The sequence below is a fragment of the Jaculus jaculus genome, chromosome 9, assembly GCF_020740685.1.
Source record: "Jaculus jaculus isolate mJacJac1 chromosome 9, mJacJac1.mat.Y.cur, whole genome shotgun sequence".
Classification (NCBI taxonomy): domain Eukaryota; kingdom Metazoa; phylum Chordata; class Mammalia; order Rodentia; family Dipodidae; genus Jaculus; species Jaculus jaculus.
In genome coordinates this window covers 496,765-515,584 of record NC_059110.1, presented here as the reverse complement: position 1 = coordinate 515,584, position 18,820 = coordinate 496,765, and the positions used below count along the sequence as shown (strand labels likewise).

The 18,820-nt window shown below is 44.9% G+C and overlaps 1 non-coding gene across 1 annotated transcript; it reads left to right on the top strand.

The window, feature by feature from the left end:
* Nucleotides 1-17,738: 17,738 nt before the first annotated feature.
* Nucleotides 17,739-17,845, top strand: LOC123463690. Its single transcript, XR_006639081.1, has one exon. It is a non-coding gene; the product is annotated as a U6 spliceosomal RNA (small nuclear RNA).
* Nucleotides 17,846-18,820: the final 975 nt, after the last annotated feature.

Sequence of the window (18,820 nt, the reverse complement as noted above, 5' to 3'; positions counted from 1 at the left end):
TGTTTTCTTCTTTGTACTTTCTCTTTTTCAAGAATAAGTAGCTATTTATCCTGAGAACATAGAGGTTACCAGAAGAGAAGAAAGAAGAAGGCATGCTGACCAGGCCTCAGTTGAAGGTACCCAGACAACCAACATCCCCCAAAGCCTCCCCCACACCCACCTGTAACTTCTTGTTTTCAACTGACTGGAGATGCTCCACTCTGTTCTTTGTGTGCCAGAACCCATGAACATGATTTAATCTGGGCTAAAAGTTAAAAGATAACCCTCAGAGCTGGGGCCCTGTAGCGATAAGCCAGACCACTTGCTAAAAAAAAAAAACTGCTAGTAAAGGGAAAGCACTATATTGGGTACACCTAGCAAGTCTCATGGATCTAGGGTTCCTAAGTATCTTTGATTTTGAGTGGACTCCCTTGCTTAACTATTGGATGTCCTCAAAACTCCTTGGTTGAATGGGATAAGCAAGAGCTGGGTCTGCCTTGGGCCCTCTGAGAGGTACTGGAGGTTGTTAATAAATCAGATATTACAGAAAGTCCACTAGACAGCCTAAGGCATTGTCAGTGCTGAGGCTTCTCGAGGAGCAGGTGTCTGACCCAGGAGAAAAGCAGTCTTACATGAAAAGTCATTGTCCCAGCTTTCTTTCACCCAACTAGGGCTCAGAGTATGAGTAACCAGCCAGAAGGAAACTAGTTAACTCTCAACACCATCCAGACTGGAATAGGAGGGTGCTAGACACCAGAAAGAGGGTACTTGGCAATCCTTAGGGCTGAGGGTGAGCCCCTAAGCATGTGGACCAGGGGTGTGGGGTTCATGAGTCAACCATGAACTTTGAAAGAAGCTTCAGCCTTGGGACAGACTGGGGAAGAGTGGCCTGGCCACTATGGCCAAGCCCTAAGTGGGACACTAGACTTGAATACTCCCTTCAGCATATCTCTCAGTCATCCCAACCAATGTAGGAAGTGCTCAGACAGAATCTCACAGAAGGTAAAAAACCAGAACTAGGGCCACCAATTCAGGTGGGCAGAAATCCAGATGGTGCTGTGGGGAAGAGGGAGGAGGAAGACTGTCTGAGGGTAACCCACCTGCCTGACCTGAACGCCTTTAAAAGGGTCTTAGAGCCATCAGTCATACCTAAGGCTATAAAGGGACCACAGTCAGGAGTGGTCACATAGCCTGCTAACTGCTGAAGCAACCTGATTCCAATTTCCCACTGCTCTGTTCCATGTCCCTGATTTCAGTGAGCAGCACTTCCTGGATGCAAAGAGCTCCTACAGGTCATGGAAGCAGCTTCCTCCCACCAAGCTTCGTGACTCCTATTCACAGGTAAGTTCATCTGCTACACATAGGCCTTAACTAGCCTTTCCTGAAAACAGTGTTAAAACTAGAGGCAGAAAAATTGAAGGCTACCCACCCATGGTTGCCTTACCAGTAATTTCTTCATGGGTGGTATTGCCTTCTGTTTTTCTTTTGTCCTTTTTTATTTTTCTTTTCTTTTCTTTTCTTTTGAGTCAAGGACTCACTATTTATCCCAAGCAGGACTACAACTTGAGATCTTCCTGCCATAGCCTCCAGAATGCTGAGATTACAAATATGTGCCACTGTACCAGCCTCACCATTTAAGGGCATAAAGAACTTTCTGGGAGGAACTGGGAGAACCATAGGCAACATTCAGTTTCCAAAGGCATTGCTGTTTCTACATGGTCCCCATTAAAGATTCCACATCTTCCTAGATCCCAGCCTCATTAGAGCCAGAGGTCAAAGCCAGTCACTGAGCCCATGAGGACTCTGAAACAGTGCAGGTGGACAGCAACAGAAGCCTATAGGGACAGAGTGCTGAGGACACAGCACCCACTAAAGCTAATGAGGTTCTGGGATCAGAGTCCCAAGACCCTGGCTGGACTGATACTCTGGTGGTTGGGCATCCTTGGGACAATTTGTCTTAGCAGCCAGTAGGCTTTAGAGTGCCCCTGATCATGGCCTTGGGTGGAGGCACACAGATACCTTAGAGTGAATGATAGACTAAATTCCTCTAAAGGTACCCAGGGCCAGGAAGGTGGATGACCCTCAGATTGTCTCCCTCCTTCTTCTCTCTCATGTGAGCTGGGATGTGTGACACTGTCTGAAGCAAGTAGGTCATAGGTTATATCCTACCAAGCTCATATCCCTGATATGTCCTAGAGCCTGAGGTTGATGGAGAAGCAGGGATACGGGGAGGCTGCACAGAGGGTAAAGACAGGATGGCTCCCCTAAGCACCTGTATCCTTCCTAGGCTACAGCCATCATTGGTCTATGGTAAAGGCCACCCACTCAGCCACTCAGCACAGCCACACCTCCCCAGTTGTAAACAGCTATTAACGCTGATCAAAGAGCTAAAAGGACTTAATTACAGAGCTTAAAAACAAAGAACTGAGAGGGTTTGCCTCCATAAGAAACAAACATGCAGTGACTTCACCCTGGCTGATTCTCCAAGTCTAACAGGGTCCTCAGCCTCCTCCTATCATTTGTGAACCAGAGACAAGGCCAGACAACCACATGCTAGCACAAGACGCCAAGTGAGATGAGCAGAAGCAATATTTCAGGATCCCGGTGGATGGTGACTGAGTCTGGGATGGGATGACTGGAGATAGGAATGCTGGGACTCAGATAGAAGCACTGGGGTTGTCATGTAAAATAAGACAAAAGCAGGAAAAGCACATTAATAGTTCTTTGGCCATGTGGCTCTGACCTACCTTGAGGCACCTTCAGGCCCCGAGGCCCTCCTTGCTAAGGACAGCAGGAAATGAAAAAAAAAAAAAGGAACTTAGCACTGGGCTCCATGGGAAGCTGCTAGAGGACAGCCAGGCCTTTCCTCAGCACAGTACAAGTGTTGGCATACACAAATCCTCCTGGCTGCCTCCCTCCACCTGAGAGCAGACATCACAAGGTAGTTCCCCACCATTATCATGGCTGCAACCTTCTCTGGGAATCGAATGTTAGTTTTGTGGTGGTCTCCTCTGCTTGCGTCTATGATTTTCAAAAAGTTATGGACATAGAAAGTGCTTGGGACCTCAGTTCTTCTCTTGTAATAGAGTATTCCTCTCAGTCTTGCACCAACTCATACCACCCCCTGTTAAGATCTCTTCTATGGCCTACTTTTAGCTTAAACCAGAGCCTCATGTGACCCATGCAAAGCTACAAACCCGTACTAATGGCAAGAAACAGACCACACTTTTTTCCACATGAAAGGGCTTAAGGGTCTCCACTCTGTGCAGTTTTGTCACCCATAGGGGAGAAGAAATTTGAGAAGACACGGGCCCAGAGAAGCCCAGCCTGCTGGCCACCACACACATCCTTGGTCCTTCCGGCATTCTTTCAAGTGTAGCACCAGAGAAAGAAACCCCTGGGGGCTGGAGATATGGCTTAGCGGTTACGACACTTGCCTACAAAGCCAAAGCACCCAGGTTTGATTCCCCAGAACCCATGTAAGCCAGATGTACAAGGTGTCACATGCATCTGGGGTTCATTTGCAGCAGCTGGAGGCCCTGGCATGCCTATTCTCTCTCTCTCTCTCTCTCTCTCTCTCAAATAAATAAATAAAAATAAAAATATTTTTTAAGAAAGAAAGAAAGAAATCCCTAGAGTCTGTGTCTCACAAGTGACAGGCCCATACACCAGTTCCCCTTGCTGGCTGCTCTATCTGTTCTGGGCATCAGCTCCTCTTCCGGGGCACTCAGGAGTAGCCATCTGTAACTCGTGGCTCTGCAGGGATGGCTCCTGCTCTCTGCTCTCTGGGCTGTGTACTGCCTCCTCAGACAGACCACTGCACTCAATGATAAACCCTGCCTGCTTGTCTCTTACTAGCCTAATTGGAAAGCTGTCATCACTTTCTTCTAGCTGCCATTCTCACATGATGTCTGCATGCTTAACACCAGCGGTGAGGTGAGGCTGCAGCCGTCAGAGTTTAGAAGGCAGTAGCAGCATAACCAGCCCCCATGTGTCCCAGGGCCTGAATGTACCCTAAAGGACTCTTCTGAGAAAATCGTGCTGACCAGTGTCACTCGGAGGTTTAAATTTTTCCTGGGTTCCCTCAGCAGACCCAGGCTCCAAGGATTTCTTTCTTTGGTGCTGCAGTAGAAGGAATGCAGGGAGGACCAAGGATGTGTGTGGTGGCCAAAAGGCTGAGCCTCTCTGGACCTGTGTCTTCTCAAATTTCTTCTCCCCTATGAGTGATGAAATTGCACAAAGTGGAGACCCTTAAGCCCTTTCCTGTGGGGAAAAAAAAATTGTGTGATCTGTTTCTTGCCATTAGTATTTACAGAGCACACACCTTGGTGATGTCTTGTGTAGCTATAGTCTGGGAACAAGTATCCAAGGCAGCTCTTCTAGGCCCCCTTTGTGTTGCTCCAAGGAGAAAGACCCTGAGAAAGGCAACTGGTATGTTTGGAGAGTGTAAGCCCAGAGTTCAGCATAGGAGAGATAGCACTCAGTGCATAGCAAACACTTCAGATGTAGGCTCTGTGCTTGCTCACTTTAGCTATCTACCTATTATCTATCTACCTATCATCTACCGATCTATCTATCTATCATTTCTTATCTCATGTAGCCCAAACTAACCTCATACTTGGGCTGGAGAGATGGCTTAGCAGTTAAGGCACTTGCCAGCAAAGCCTAAGGATCTAGGTTCGAGTCCCCAAAACCCATGTAAGCCAGATACACTTGGTGGCATTCAGATGCATCTGGAGTTTGTTTGCAGTGACTAGAGGCCTGAGCACACTCATTCTTTCTCTCTTTCTCTCTCTCCAATAAATAAATAAAATATTGACCTCAAACTTGCTATATAGTCAAGACTGATCTTGAACTCCTCATCCTTCTGCCTCCACCTCTCAAATGCTGGGATTACAGGCATGTACTACACCCAGTTTTAGAGTTTCTCTTCAGCTTAGAATAATGGTGAGTGAAGGGCACCAGAATTATGTTGTGTAATTTAGCCACAAGCTTTTCTAGGTCTGTTTTGCTCACTCAATAGACAAGTATTTGTGCATAACATTAGTTAAATGTTAGTGTGGTGTTACATACAATTTCACATTCTTCTTTTTTAATTCTGTGTATTAAACCCATTAGGCCGACCAAGTCACCAGAATTACTAGATTAAAATGTGTATCTCATCACTGGGACTAGGGCAAAATGTCAAGAAATGTGAAACCCAGACAGGACTCCTCATAAATATTTAGCAGTAATAAACCACATTTTCCAAAAGTCTAACTCTCAAGAAGAGAATTTTATTTCAGCCAATTTCCATTTACCATTTGGTTATTCCAAGACTGGGAATGAAGGGAATGGACAAGGCCAGAGTGACAGCCCTGACAGCCACCACTCAACACCTCCTAAGCCTTCCTAAGCCAAACAACAGGCCACTGGAAATTGTTTCTTCCTGCCCTGCCTGACCCAGCATTGGAAACTACTGGAAAGGAATGCTTCCTACTTACACCAGCCCTGAATAGATCAAAAGAACCTGAAGGAGAAGACAACAGGGACCAGCTCAGCAGCTCTAGGACACCTCCAGACAGCATTACACAACTTCCCCTCCCTACCACACCACACCATAGAACATTGCAGGATGCCAAAGGATCTCAGCCACCCCTCTCACACACAGCATCCAGACCAGCTGATGCACGTATATCCCCTAAGGACTCTATACTATAGAGACACTTGTTCATGAATGCTTATCACTCCTCTATTCACAATACCTAGGAAGTGGAACCAGTCTAGATCCCTAACCACTGATGAGTGACAATATGGCATATATACACAGTGGAGTTTTATTCAGCTTTAAAGAAAAATGAAACTATGAACTTTTCAGGGAAATGGATGGATCTGGAAAAGATTACATCATGTGAAGTAACCCAGGCTCAGAAAGTCAAATGAAGCATGTTCTCTCTCACATGCAAGTCCTAGTTTCCAATTTATATATTTGTATGTGAGTTGGAGTAAGAGTCAGTAGTAGAGGCCAGGAAACTACCATAAGGTAGAGAGGAGAGGAAAGGAATTAAGAGGGGATATAGTCAATATGTAAATAGAGGGGCAAAATTCTGAGGGTGAAATTGTCTAAGTGGAATCAGGGGAGAGGATGGAGAAAGGGGGTGGGAGGAGGGCTAACCAAAATTAAAGATGCTATGAATATACCATATGCAAACCTACCTCTGTGCTAACTAAAATATATATAAGTTCAAAAGTGAGAGAGTTTGGGCAGAAGTACCTTATGGTACCTATGCTGTGGCCAGAATCCATAGGTTGTTAGAAAATTACAGTATGAGCTACTTTCCAGTGAGGTGGTCAGGGAGGCAGGCTATTGCCAAGGCTCTTAGTTGCCCACCAGAACTAGATGGCAAGACCCTGTTGCTGAAGACACCACATGCTCAGGCTGCAAGACATGGGGAAATCAAGCTGCAGCTGAGCTGGAAGCCTTCTGCCTGTTGATTACCTGTCATGATGCTGGCAAGAGCTATACAGCCTGTTGGGGGAGAAAAATCATCAATAGTCTTAACCAGCAGCGGACCTGTAAACTTCAGGGCTAACCAGCAAGGCAAAATGTGCCAACTTGTACAATGATGGCCTATCTATTATGGGGAAAACCAACTGCTCTCTGACTGGATTTGAGGCCCACACCATGGGAGGGAATTCATGTCTGGTACTGGAAATCCAATCAAAAGCCTATGGCTGGGGAGTTCATGAGTTCTAGCATGGAAGCCACCTCTGTTGTTTAGCTAAATGGATATAGTATGCCCACCAAATTGCTCTCCAAATATCTATGTTTATGCCTATATATTAATGTTACTTTCATGTTTTGTTAGAGAAGCTTCTCTTTTCAGATGGCAGTAATTGCTAAAGAGACTCAAAATTCATCAAAGTGCTAAGAAGAAGTGACAGTTCAGCACTAAGTGAGACATCTATACCACATCCTCCAAACCTCAGGGGCCACTGCAGAAAAGGTCACAGAAAGACTGTGATAACCAAAGGAAGGGGAGGAGTGCTTTGAAATACTATCTTCCAGACACCAAGTGACCATTGAATTCATGACCTCATAGTGGCTGATGTTACCTACACAAGACCTGCATAATATGAGGGCAAAAAATAACATGACATCAAAATTGAAGATAGACTACTTAGAAAAAAGCAGGGGTTCAGTGGAGGGGGAGGATAGGGAAGACAAAAGAAAGTGGTGGTAGGGTATTATGATTAGGTTACACTGTATTTATGAATGGAGGTTGTCAATAAAAAGTTTAAAGATATCCAAACAAATGACAACTATGCTCAGTATAAGTAGACTAAAATGGTGAGCTTTTAAAAGACGCTATAAAGCCAGGTGTGTTGAATCACACTAATAATCCCAGAAGTCATGAGGCCAAAGGAGGAAGATGGCTTGTGGTGGTTTGATTCAGGTGTCCCCATAAACTTAGGTGTTCTGAATACTAGGTTCCCAGCTGATGGAGATTCCGGAATTAACACCTCCTAGAGGCAGTGTATTGTTGGGGGTAGGCTTATGCTTGTTATAGCCAGCTCCCCCTTGCCAGTTTTTTGCACACTCTCTTGTTCCTGCTGTCCACCTGATGTTAGCCAGGGGGTAATGTCCAGCCTCTGCTCATGCCATCATTTCCCCCTGCCATCAGGGAGCTTCCACATGATTCTGTAAGCCAAAATAAGCCTTTTTCTCACAGGCTGCTCTTGTTCAAGTAATTTATGCCAGCAAGATGAACCTGACTGCAACAGTAATGTTGGTACTGAGAGTGGGGTCATTTACTGTTAGATATGTGGCTTTGGCCTTTTGGAGTCGATTTTCAAAGGGAATGTGGAAGGATTTGAAACCTTGACCTGGCCTTGCAGTGCTGTAAGTACAGCTTGATATACTATTCTGATCAGAGTTGCAAGACCTAAATGTAGTAAGAACTATGGACTGTGAGGTTTGGCTTATAAAGGTGAAAAAGAGCTTTGTCTGGACTGGGCTAAAAGCAGTTTGTGTGAGAGGCTTATTGTTATGCCTATGTCCTGAGAAGGTGTACAGAGTTGCTTTGAGTAGAAATAGACTGGTGTGCCAGGTGTGGTGGTGTAGGCCTTTAATCCCAGCACTCGGGAGGCAGAGGTAGGAGGATCGCCATGAGTTTGAGGCCACCCTGAGACTACATAGTTAATTCTAGGTCAGCCTGGACCAGAGTGAGACCCTACCTCGAAAAAAAAAAAAAAAGGAAAGAAAAAAATGGACTAGTGTGAGCAAAGGGATATAGCACAGAAATGAAATATTTGGGTGAACTTCTGCCCATTCAGCTGCAATTGAGAGATTACAACCTTTGAGATTGGGCCAGCTGACTTGCACTGGAGCAATAGGAAGAATGTAGACTCTTTTAAGGGGCCTGAATGCTCAAGGAGTGTCCTGTTCTTCAAAGTCTGCTTTACCCTCCCCCCCGAAATAACAAACTGGCACCCTACCTGGTATGGTGGAGTGTAAGAAATGCAGGAAAGAGGGTCATTGAGTTTGCAACGCAGTCTTGTGTTTTGGAAATGGCCATGGGTAGTGGGGAGCAGGTTTGCTGGATGCCTGCACGGAGACCCAATGGAGCTGTGAAGATGAATTGTGGGTTGTAGTAGAGACCCAGTGGAGATGCCAGGACTATGAGATAGCTGCTAAGGAAAGCTGCCGGTCCCAGATGAAGTTTCCCAGGATTGTGAGTAGTCTAGCTGGAGGGGCGGAATTGGAACTCCAGAGACTTGCTGGTTAGAATTGTCAGACTTGGAGATCTGTCACTGACTAGAGTTGTCGGACTTGGAGCTACAGAGTTTGATGTTTGCCCTTTTTAAATCTTGTATTAGTTGAATATTTCTTTGATATGCCCAGTGCCATCTTTTGTAGTATGAGTATTTATTCTATGCCATTATGGGTTTGAGTTAATTTTTCAGTATTATGATTCAGTTAAAAGACTTTGGACTATGGGATTGTTTGAACATCATTGGGATTGATAAAAACTATGGGGACTTTTAAAGTTGGATGTATGCATTGCATTTTAAACCGTGTATGGTTATCAGTTTATGGGGACCAAGGGTGGAATATGGTGGCTTGATTTAGGTGTTCCCCCATAAACTCAGGTGTTCTGAATGCTAGGTTCCCCAGCTGATGGAGATTCAGGAATTAATGCCTCCTGGAGATAGTGTATTGTTGGGGGAAGGCTTGTGGATTTTATAGCCAGTTTCTCCTTGCCAGTGTTTTGCACACTCTCTTGTTCCTGTTGTCCACCTGATGTTGACTAGGGGGTGATGTCCACCCTCTGCTTATGCCATCATTTTCCCCTGACATCATGGAGCTTCCCCTCGAGTCTGTAAGCCAAAATAAACCTTTTTCCCACAAGCTGTTCTTTGTCAGGTGATTTCTGCCAGCAATGTGAACCTGACTGCAACTGCCCTGAATTCAAGGTCAGCCTGGTCTGCATAATGAGCTTAGGACAGCCCAGGCTACAGAGTAAGACTCTTATCTTTAAAAAAAAAAAAAAAAAAGAGAGAGAGAGAGAGAGAGACTATGATATTCTATTTTTTAAAATCCAGCTTATGTTATTTAGAGAACCACACTTAAAAAAGAGCAAAAATGAAATTGTTGGAACAGATAAATGAAAAAATAATTATTAAAAAACTAAAATTTTTGTTAGCCATATGGTTGTGCTGGAATGCCTACATACAGAACTGATGGGAGCTGACTCCCCAGGACTGGTGGTGCCACGTAATAGTTCCAGAGATTGGAAAAGGCCTCTCACTCTCATCTTTGCAGCAGGCACAGTATCTAAAAACCCTAAGTTAGGACAGGGTTCCTTTGTCCATTTGGGTTGTTACAATATACTGTGATAGGACAGTTTCTAAAGAACCAAAACCATTCCCATAATCCAGATACTTGAAGGCTAAGATCAAGATGCCAGTAGATCTGGTGTCTGGCAAGTGTTGCTTGTGAATGACAGCCTTGTGCACTATAAGTCAACAGCTCTCAGACCTCTTTTCCAAGACCAGGAATTCCCCCCATACACACGTCTCTACCTTTATGACTCGATCACTCTTCAATGGCCTGCTCCTATCTCATCTTAGGAGAGAGGGTTTGACCAATAAATTAGAGGGACACATTCAATTTGCAACACAGGAGAAGAAATTTTTAAATAATTTCTTTTCTGCAAAAATTATTAAGAAAAATCCTACAAAAAGTAAATAGGTATATAGCCAAAAATGTATAGTATCTAAAAATCAATTAGTGTCTTGTCAGGAGTGAAAAGATAAGACAACATCAAATTGAATCTATTTGTATAACTAACATATTATGTGTTTCCTAAACATAATAATATATAACAGCAAAACATATTGTTTCAGTAGTTTAATAGTTATATTTATAGCATCAAAAGATCTTATAATGAGACTTTCTTTAGAAGTAGTAACACAATCATATTCTTGTTCATGATTACAAAATACATTCTTAGCTAACTTGCAATAGAAACATCATAACCCAACAAAGCTAGATATACTTTAAAAAAAAAGGTAATGCTGAAACTTTTAATTTAAAAGGGGTGCTGGGGTGTAGCTAAGTTGTAAAGTGCTTGCCTATCATGCACAAAGCCTTGTATTTGCTCCCCAGCATCACATACACTGAGCATGGGAGTGTATGCCTGTGGTCATATCACTTAGAAAGTGAGTCAGGGGCTGGAGAGATGGCTTAGCGGTTAAGCGCTTGCCTGTGAAGCCTAAGGACCCCGGTTCGAGGCTCGGTTCCCCAGGTCCCACGTTAGCCAGATGCACAAGGGGGCGCACGCGTCTGGAGTTCGTTTGCAGAGGCTGGAATCCCTGGCGCGCCCATTCTCTCTCTCCCTCTATCTGTCTTTCTCTCTGTGTCTGTCGCTCTCAAATAAATAAATAAGTAAATTTAAAAAAAAAAAAAGAAAAAAAAAAAAGAAAGTGAGTCAGAAGGATCATAAGTTCAAGGTCATCCTGAGCTACATAGCAAGTTCAAGGCCAGTCTAGGATATATTAGACCCTGTCTTAAAGTAAAATAAATTAATAAAAATTAAAACAATAAAGAGCTAGGAAATTGAAAAGATGGGTCAAAACTCTCCCTACTTGCAGGAAATAGATTACAGAGTAAACTCTATAACATCTACAACCTAATAAAATTAATAATAGAATTCAAAGAATTAGGTGAGCAAGAATTAATTGCATTCCCATTGGTGAACAATAGCCATTTAAACTGTGACCCACCATCTGCCACTATGGGAGGTGCTACACGCTATGGAGAGAGCCCCGCCCCGCTCTGTACCCCAGTGGAGACGGTCCACAATAAACGAGAGTAGGAGGCATGATGGCTGTGGGAAGGAGAGATCTACTTCAAGCACGTGGATGCAATGCCATTGCTAGATGCAGAACCAAGGACTAAGCAAGTTGGGATGAGCAGGGAGCAAGCGGGGAGTGCGAACTTAGAAATGTCTGCTATGGGCTTCCTGTTAGATATCCCAGGAGAGGTGTTGACAAAATAGGTAATCTACACGTCAGAAATGCCAAGATGGAATCGGGGCTGGAAATCATCAGTCCACAGATAATATTCATATGAGATTGGTGGGGGAGATTGCTCAATGGTTGGAGGCACTTGCTTGCAAAGCCTGCTGGTCTAGATTCAGTTCCCCAGTACCCATGAAAAGCCATATGCACAAAGTGGAGCATGTGTCTGGACTTCACTTGCAGTGGCAGGAGGCTATAGAGTACCTATTCTTTCTCTCTCTCTTTCCCTCTCAAATAAGTAAATAAAAACATTTAAAAATATTTACATGGGATCACTGTCCTCGAGGTTTATGACATACTAGACTTGACTAGAGAGTCAAGAAGTTCGAGGGAGGAGGCTAAGAAGGAGCCTCCAGAAAACCAACACTGTGTGTAATGGAAGCCACACTGGGAAAATACCATCCCAGGAAAGGGAGGCACTAACTCCACTAAGCTTCACAAATGGTCACATTAATGGAGCCAAGAGATGGACTTTTAATTTTACAAAGACTCCAGCAGGGCAAGGGAAGGGAATTGAGGTCAGTAAGTAAAAACACATAATGGAAAAAAGAATGGTCACCACCACAACAGAATAATTGAACAGGTAGGAATGAAACTAGGAATAAACTAACAAGACAGAAATCACTTACAGGGAAGAATTTGTAAGGCATTATTGAAGTTATTTTTAAATATCTAATTAAATACACACCATACTGGAGATGACAAAGGTTCAATTTCTGAGACTGTTAGTTCTTCCCATTGAAGTTCTTTAAAGTGTGCAGCACCACTATAAATCCAAAATAACTTGATTATAGCAAAGATGGGATTCAACATGTGGGTCACCAGGGCTCATTGTTAGCTGTGGTGCTGTGCTAAGGTTTGAGCAGAGGGAAGGGTTCCTGCTCCATAGCCCATATGAATTGCACACAGGCAGTTCCTGCCTTTTGAGGATAGAGTTAGGGGAGGATTAAAAGCCATCTGCACACCCACACTCTGGTGTTCCCACCCTGCCAACTCCTTAGATGACTTAGGCTCTGAATCTTGTGCCCCATTGAAAAAATACCATAAAAGACATAGCTAGCAAAGTCTCACCCAAGCAGTGTGAGGTTGAAGGGCTCCCTGACACTGCTCACAAAGCTGATGGAAGCCCAAGAACTGACCAGGTGTGCAAAAGAGGCTGGTATGAGGAATTTAACGGGTATACACCAGTGAGGGCCATAAATACTAAGTCCTGACTTCAGTACAGCTGCTTTCACAATCCAGGGCACAGAAGTACCCAAAGAATGCAAAGAGCCCTTACCTGCCTCTAGTTTTACCTGTGAGTAGAACACTGATGGTCTGTGTTTCCTAAACTGGATTTGCTGGTATAGCAGCCTTTAATATCATGGCCACAGCTCCATGGATAGAAGAGATCTAGATACTATTTAGTTTAGGAAACACTGCCATGGAGTCCTGCATAGAAGACTTTTCAAGAATCAGAAAAGTTCTGCAAAGAAAAAAACTTACTTTTAGCTTTTCCCCCAGCCATATTTATTGTCAGGCCCTTGTTTACAAGAATACCTACTAACATGTCCAGGAGCATTCATGTTTGACAAACACTCTAGTATCAAAAGATAGCATTCTGCTGGGCTTGTGGTGCACACCTTTAATCTCAGCACTTGGAAGGCAGAGACTCTTTGTGGGTTCAGACTAATGGCCTCAGTAATCACCCAAGTATTATCCCTATGAGAAAGGATACAGCAGGGCTGGAGAGATGGCTTAGCAGTTAAGGTGTTTGCCTGCCAAGTTAGGGACCCAAGTTCAATTCCCCAGAACCCATATAAGCCAGATACACATGGTGGCACACACATCTGGAGTTCATTTGCAGTGGCTGGAGGTCCTGGTGCACCCATTCTTTCTCCCATTCCCTCTCTCTCTCCCTCCCTCCCCCCCCCCCCTCTCTCTCTCTCTTGTTCTCACTCTCAAATAAATAAAACATTTAAAAAATAAAATTTGGGGGACTAGAAGTGTTTCAAGTTTTAAAAAAGAAGAAAGGCCACAGCAGACTGGTGCTCTGGCATGATTTCTGCCTTTCCCTGGGGTGGTGCTGTGTACTGCTGGAGATGAGAGCTGCTCACAGAGTGTAAGACTCCCAGGCAGAGAGTCTCCTGAAGATGCTCCACCCAGGTTTCATGACTCCAATGTGCTATCCAGAGAGTATAGGAATCAGTAGCCCAAACCAGCAGGAGGGAGCTCCACTGTAATATTGAAGACAGGCAACTTGCACATATCTTCCAAGAATGCCCATCCCAAGATCCTGAGGAACAAACATCTGGGAAGTGTCCTGTGGTGGACCAGTCTTCTTTGCCCATGGGCTGTATCCCACGCAGATCCTGGGGTAGATTCTTTTGCTACTGTCACACTTAGAAAACACAGAAAGCCTAGCCCAGTCCTGCCAGTGACAGCAGCAGCCTATGCTGGACTCAAGAACATCCAACCTTGGGCTGATCTGAAGACATAAAGGAAGCCAACACTAAAAATGCAGGGACTGTTCTTCCTCCCCACCTCCATGGCAGATGTCTGTTCCTGGGAAGGGTCAGCAAGCCCCACCAAAAGCCCTCAAAAAGTGCTGTTTCTTCCTAGAAGGCAGGGAAGCTCACATGCCCACAGCCAGGCTGACTTCATCCTTCCTGACTCAGCCTTACCACAGAAGCTTACCACCTGTAATACCAGGCAAGTGCCAGCAAAGCTGTTTCTGTTTGCCCAGCACAAAGAATCTGGAACATGAGAAGAACTCTCCTGTCCTCAAGTGTCTTGTGTGCAAAGTCCAGAGCTATAGCTGTAAGTGGAAAAGGCCAAGCTTCTAATCTTGCTCCTGGTGCATGAGGCCATATGGAGAGAGAAAGAAAAACTGACCAGGTGTGGAGGGGGAAGGGGCTAGGACCTCACAGGGAAATCCACTTGGACCCAGAGCAGGAGAGGTGCCATCAAAATGGGCCACGTTAGGACCAGGACAGAGCCTGAATTCCTAGAGCAGGCACAAAGCAAGCCAAGAAAGTCACCACACACGCAATGAAGGTATTGCTAGGCAGATTGGGCTAGCTGGCCTTCTGTGTGTGGTAGAAAAGTGGGATCTGTTGGTTTATGATGTAACAACTGAGTAGGGGCAATAAGGATAAGTGGGGATCAGAAGAGGTGACCTGGGATGTGTGCAAGGGGAGGGTGTCTGCCCAGGCTGGCTCTCAAGGGGCAAGTATAATGTGGTAGCACCATACTGAGGTAGCAGAGTCCAGCAGTGAAAGATACCTCTCTGAAGCTCAAGTTCCAGGTTAAATATCATTCAACTCACTTTGCCCAGGACTGACTTGACCTCCAGCCTAGAACAAGACATTTAGAAATGTATCATGAGTAAGCCTCTGTACACAGAAAAATATTATTTCCTTCAGCAGCCACTTAGGAAGCTAATTTGTGTCTGAGTGCATGTGAATACACATGTATTAGTCAGGGCTCTCTAGAGGAGCAAAACTGCTAGAATGAATTATTTTTTTTTAAAAAAAAGGGAATTTATTGGATTATTTTACAGTAGTCCAATAGCAGTTGCAGGCCCAAGAATTAATGAACCTGGTAGCAGATCAGTCCAGGTGGCCAGATGCCTCAGCAGTCCCAATCCAGCACTGAAGGCCTGGAGGCTTCCTGAGGAGCTGCTGGGTTTTGATCCACGCGGGTCTTCAGTTGACACTGGTCTTCAGTCCATGCTGGTCTTCAATCCACGCTGGAAGACAACAAGCAGCTCCAGCAGCCAAGTGGAAGGAAAGAAGGGGCTCTTTTCATCCAAAGCTTCCTTATATAAAGTCTCCCTCTGAGAGGAGCCTCCTGCTCTGGGGGAAGGGCTCACTCTGGGGGAAGGACTTCCTCCTTCAGTTAATCCTTCCTAGAAGCAACCTCAGGGGCCCCCCTGAAAGGGGTTTCTGTGGATTACTCAACAGATCAAGTTGCAACACCTTAACTATCACAATACATGTGTATGTAGGTTCACATGCACATATGTACATGTGTATATAGGGACCAGAGTACAACCTTGTGTGTCATTTCATTTCCCAGGCACTGCCCACCTTTGTTAAGACAGGGCTCTCACTAGCCTAGAATTTACCAAGTAGGCTAGACTGGGTGGCCAATGAATCCTTCTGTCTCTGCTTTGACTGCATGGTACTGAGATTATAGGTATATGCCACCACACCCAGTATAGAATGGACTAGGAAGATAGGAAGATAGCTCAGTTGATAAAATGCTTGCCTTCAAGTGTGAAGATCTGAGTTCAATGCCCAGAACTCAGGTTTAAAAAACAATGCTGAGTATAGCGGCCAGCCTTTTCCCCTCACCCCTACCCACACTGGAGGAGGGCTTGTTCATCATTCCACAAAACTGTAGAATGAGGAGCTTGGGAAGTCAGTGTGTATAGAAGAAAAATGAGTTGCTTGCTCAGGTGGTTCCCTGCCAGAGCTGCATCCTTTACAGCCCAACTCCAAGCTGACATTGAGGTCCTTCAAGACAAAGGCTGTGAGGGTCCAGGAAGATCAAGCTCCAGCCCCCATCCCCACCGCTGCTCTCCTTCGCCTTCACATCTTATTTGCCGCCTGTGGCTTTATGCTTTCCTCTTCCAGGTCCACTCAGCTTATTCCCCATCATGCTTCCTCTGTCCCAGACCTCTGTTTCCACACACACAGTCTTCATTCCAGACCTTCTACTTCTAGACTCAGTTCAACTCACAGCATCAAGGGCTCTCTGGGGCATTTTCACAACTGTACTTTTATATGTGGTTATGTAACTACCTGGCCAATATCAGCCACCCCAGTAGATTTCAAACTCTACCTTGGCTACAGCTAGTTGTGGTTTGGCAACCTACCATGTACCACAACATGCCCAGCTAAGTACTTAGTTGTGTAGCATGAACATGTGAAGGAAGAGAGGAAGTTGCTCCTTTGGTGGGAAGGAGCCTCCTCCTAGGAAGAGTGTCCAGGCTCTGAGCCAACTGTCCACTAAGCAACAGAAGCCCAAGACAGAGATGAAGGCTGGAGTGCATCCGCGAGCCTCTACCTAGAGGCCGTAGATGACATTTATTACATAGGCCATCCAGTGAGACTTGGGAGGTAACCACCAAGCCTTGGGACCATATAAAACAAAGGGTCCAGTGGCTGGCTCCAGGAAAGAAACAAGAATGCAGGGATGACAGCTCAAGAGAGGTAAAACAAGCAGAATCACATATGAAGTCCATCATGCTGAATACTCTGGTCCTCTATGATCAAAACCAGATTCCACAGCAGCAGGGCACTAGTGTTTTGATTTCATACTCCCATTGTGGACTTGGCCATGGAAGGTCCCTTTGAAGCCCTGACCAAGGATGTTCTGTGAAATTCTAGAGTGGAAGCCAAGGATTGAGGACACTATGTGGGTTGGGTGGAGGGGGAGGGTGTACTACCTGTCCAGAGCTCAGGTCCAGGAAGTAGGGGTAAAAGTGGGGAGTAGATGGACAACACTATAGAACAAAGTGAAAAAGAAAGTGTTCTGAATAGAAGACTTTAGACACAAGAGAAAATTCCACACAAATAGAAGCACACTTGTCCCCCAGATGTCAGAAGCTGTGGAAAAAAAAATACAGTGAGTGAGCAGCAGTGAGATTCATGCTGTGGCCAGTGGACATAAGTTACCATGCACTTGGACTTCCAAACCATCTTAATACTAACCAGAAGACAAGTATAGCTAGCGATGGTCACGTATAGGAAGTTAAGATGGCCAATTCTGTTAGGCATATTTTACCACATAAAAAAGGAGGAAAGGCCTGGGGAGATTTCTCAGTGGTTAAAGCACTTGCCTGCAACACCTAACAGTCCAAGTTCAATTCCCCCGTACCCACATAAAGCCAGATGCACAATGTGGCACATGCATATGGAATTTTTTTTTTTTTTGAGGTAGGGTCTCACTCTAGCTCAGGCTGTCCTGGAATTCACTCTGTTGTCTCAGGGTGGCCTCAAAATCACAGCGATTCTCCTACCTCTGCCTCCCAAGTGCTGGGATTAAAGGCGTGTGCCACCACGCCCGGCTACATATGGAATTCTTTACAGTGGCACTATGCTCTGGCACATCCATTCTCTCTCTCTCTCTCCCTCTGCCTCCCTCTCTCTCTCTCTCTCTCTCTCCTTGCAAATAAGTAAAAAATAGGTACTTTTAAGAAAGGAGGAGTGCTCGCTTCGGCAGCACATATACTAAAATTGGAACGATACAGAGAAGATTAGCATGGCCCCTGCGCAAGGATGACATGCAAATTCGTGAAGCATTCCATATTTTTTGGAGAATGGAATTTCAAATGGGAAAGTGTGGGGGTGGGGAGGGAGGGAATTGCCATGGGATATATTTTATAATCATGGAAAATGTTAATAAAAATTAAAAAAAAAAAAAGATTAAAGGACTGACTGCACCACCAAAAAAAAAAAAGAAAGGAGGAAAAAGTTTAGTTTATTAAAAAGAGTGGTTAGTGGGCATGGTGGCACACTTCTTTAGTCCCAGCACTTGGGAGGCAGAGGTAAGAGGACTACAGCCAGCCTGAGACTACATAGTGAGTTCCAGGTAAGCCTGGACAAGAGTGAAACCCTATCTCAGAAAAAAAATAAGAAAAAGAATCCATTTTAAGAGCTGGACAGATGGCTTAGCAGCATTTGCCTGCAAAGCCTGAGGACCAGGGTTCAATTCCTTTCCTCTATATTCTGTTTGACACACAAGGTAGCACATATGTCTGGAGTTGGTTTGCAGTGGCTAGAGGTCCTGGGCACCCACTTTTTCTCTATCTGCCTCTTTCTGTCTTTCTCTAAAACTTAATTAATTAATTAAAAAAGAATGGCTAACTAGAATGCTTTTATTTTTTCACACACACACACGTAAATTTAAAGTCAAAGTTCTCCAAACCTTGAGTTGCCTCTGAACTGATGTCTTCCTCATTGTGAACCCTATTGCTCACATTTCCATAGAGAAAAAGATGATCTATGCTAAGCTCATACCCCATGGTGCCTATGAGGTGGAACCCAAAGACCTCCAGCAACATCCTCTTTTCCCACAGTAAAAAAGAAAATCCTGCCATGGGCACTGATGGGCCCACAGGCACCTAGGCTCATTAAGCAGTGATGGGGACAAGCATGTCACTCAGGATTAATGAGGGCTGGTGGCCGGGAATACACAGCTGACGCCCTGGGAGCCCGGCCAGGCCCCCACCCTGAGCAGACTGCGCTGCCTTCAGCAGAGCAAGCCACAGTCCTGCAGGGTGAATATC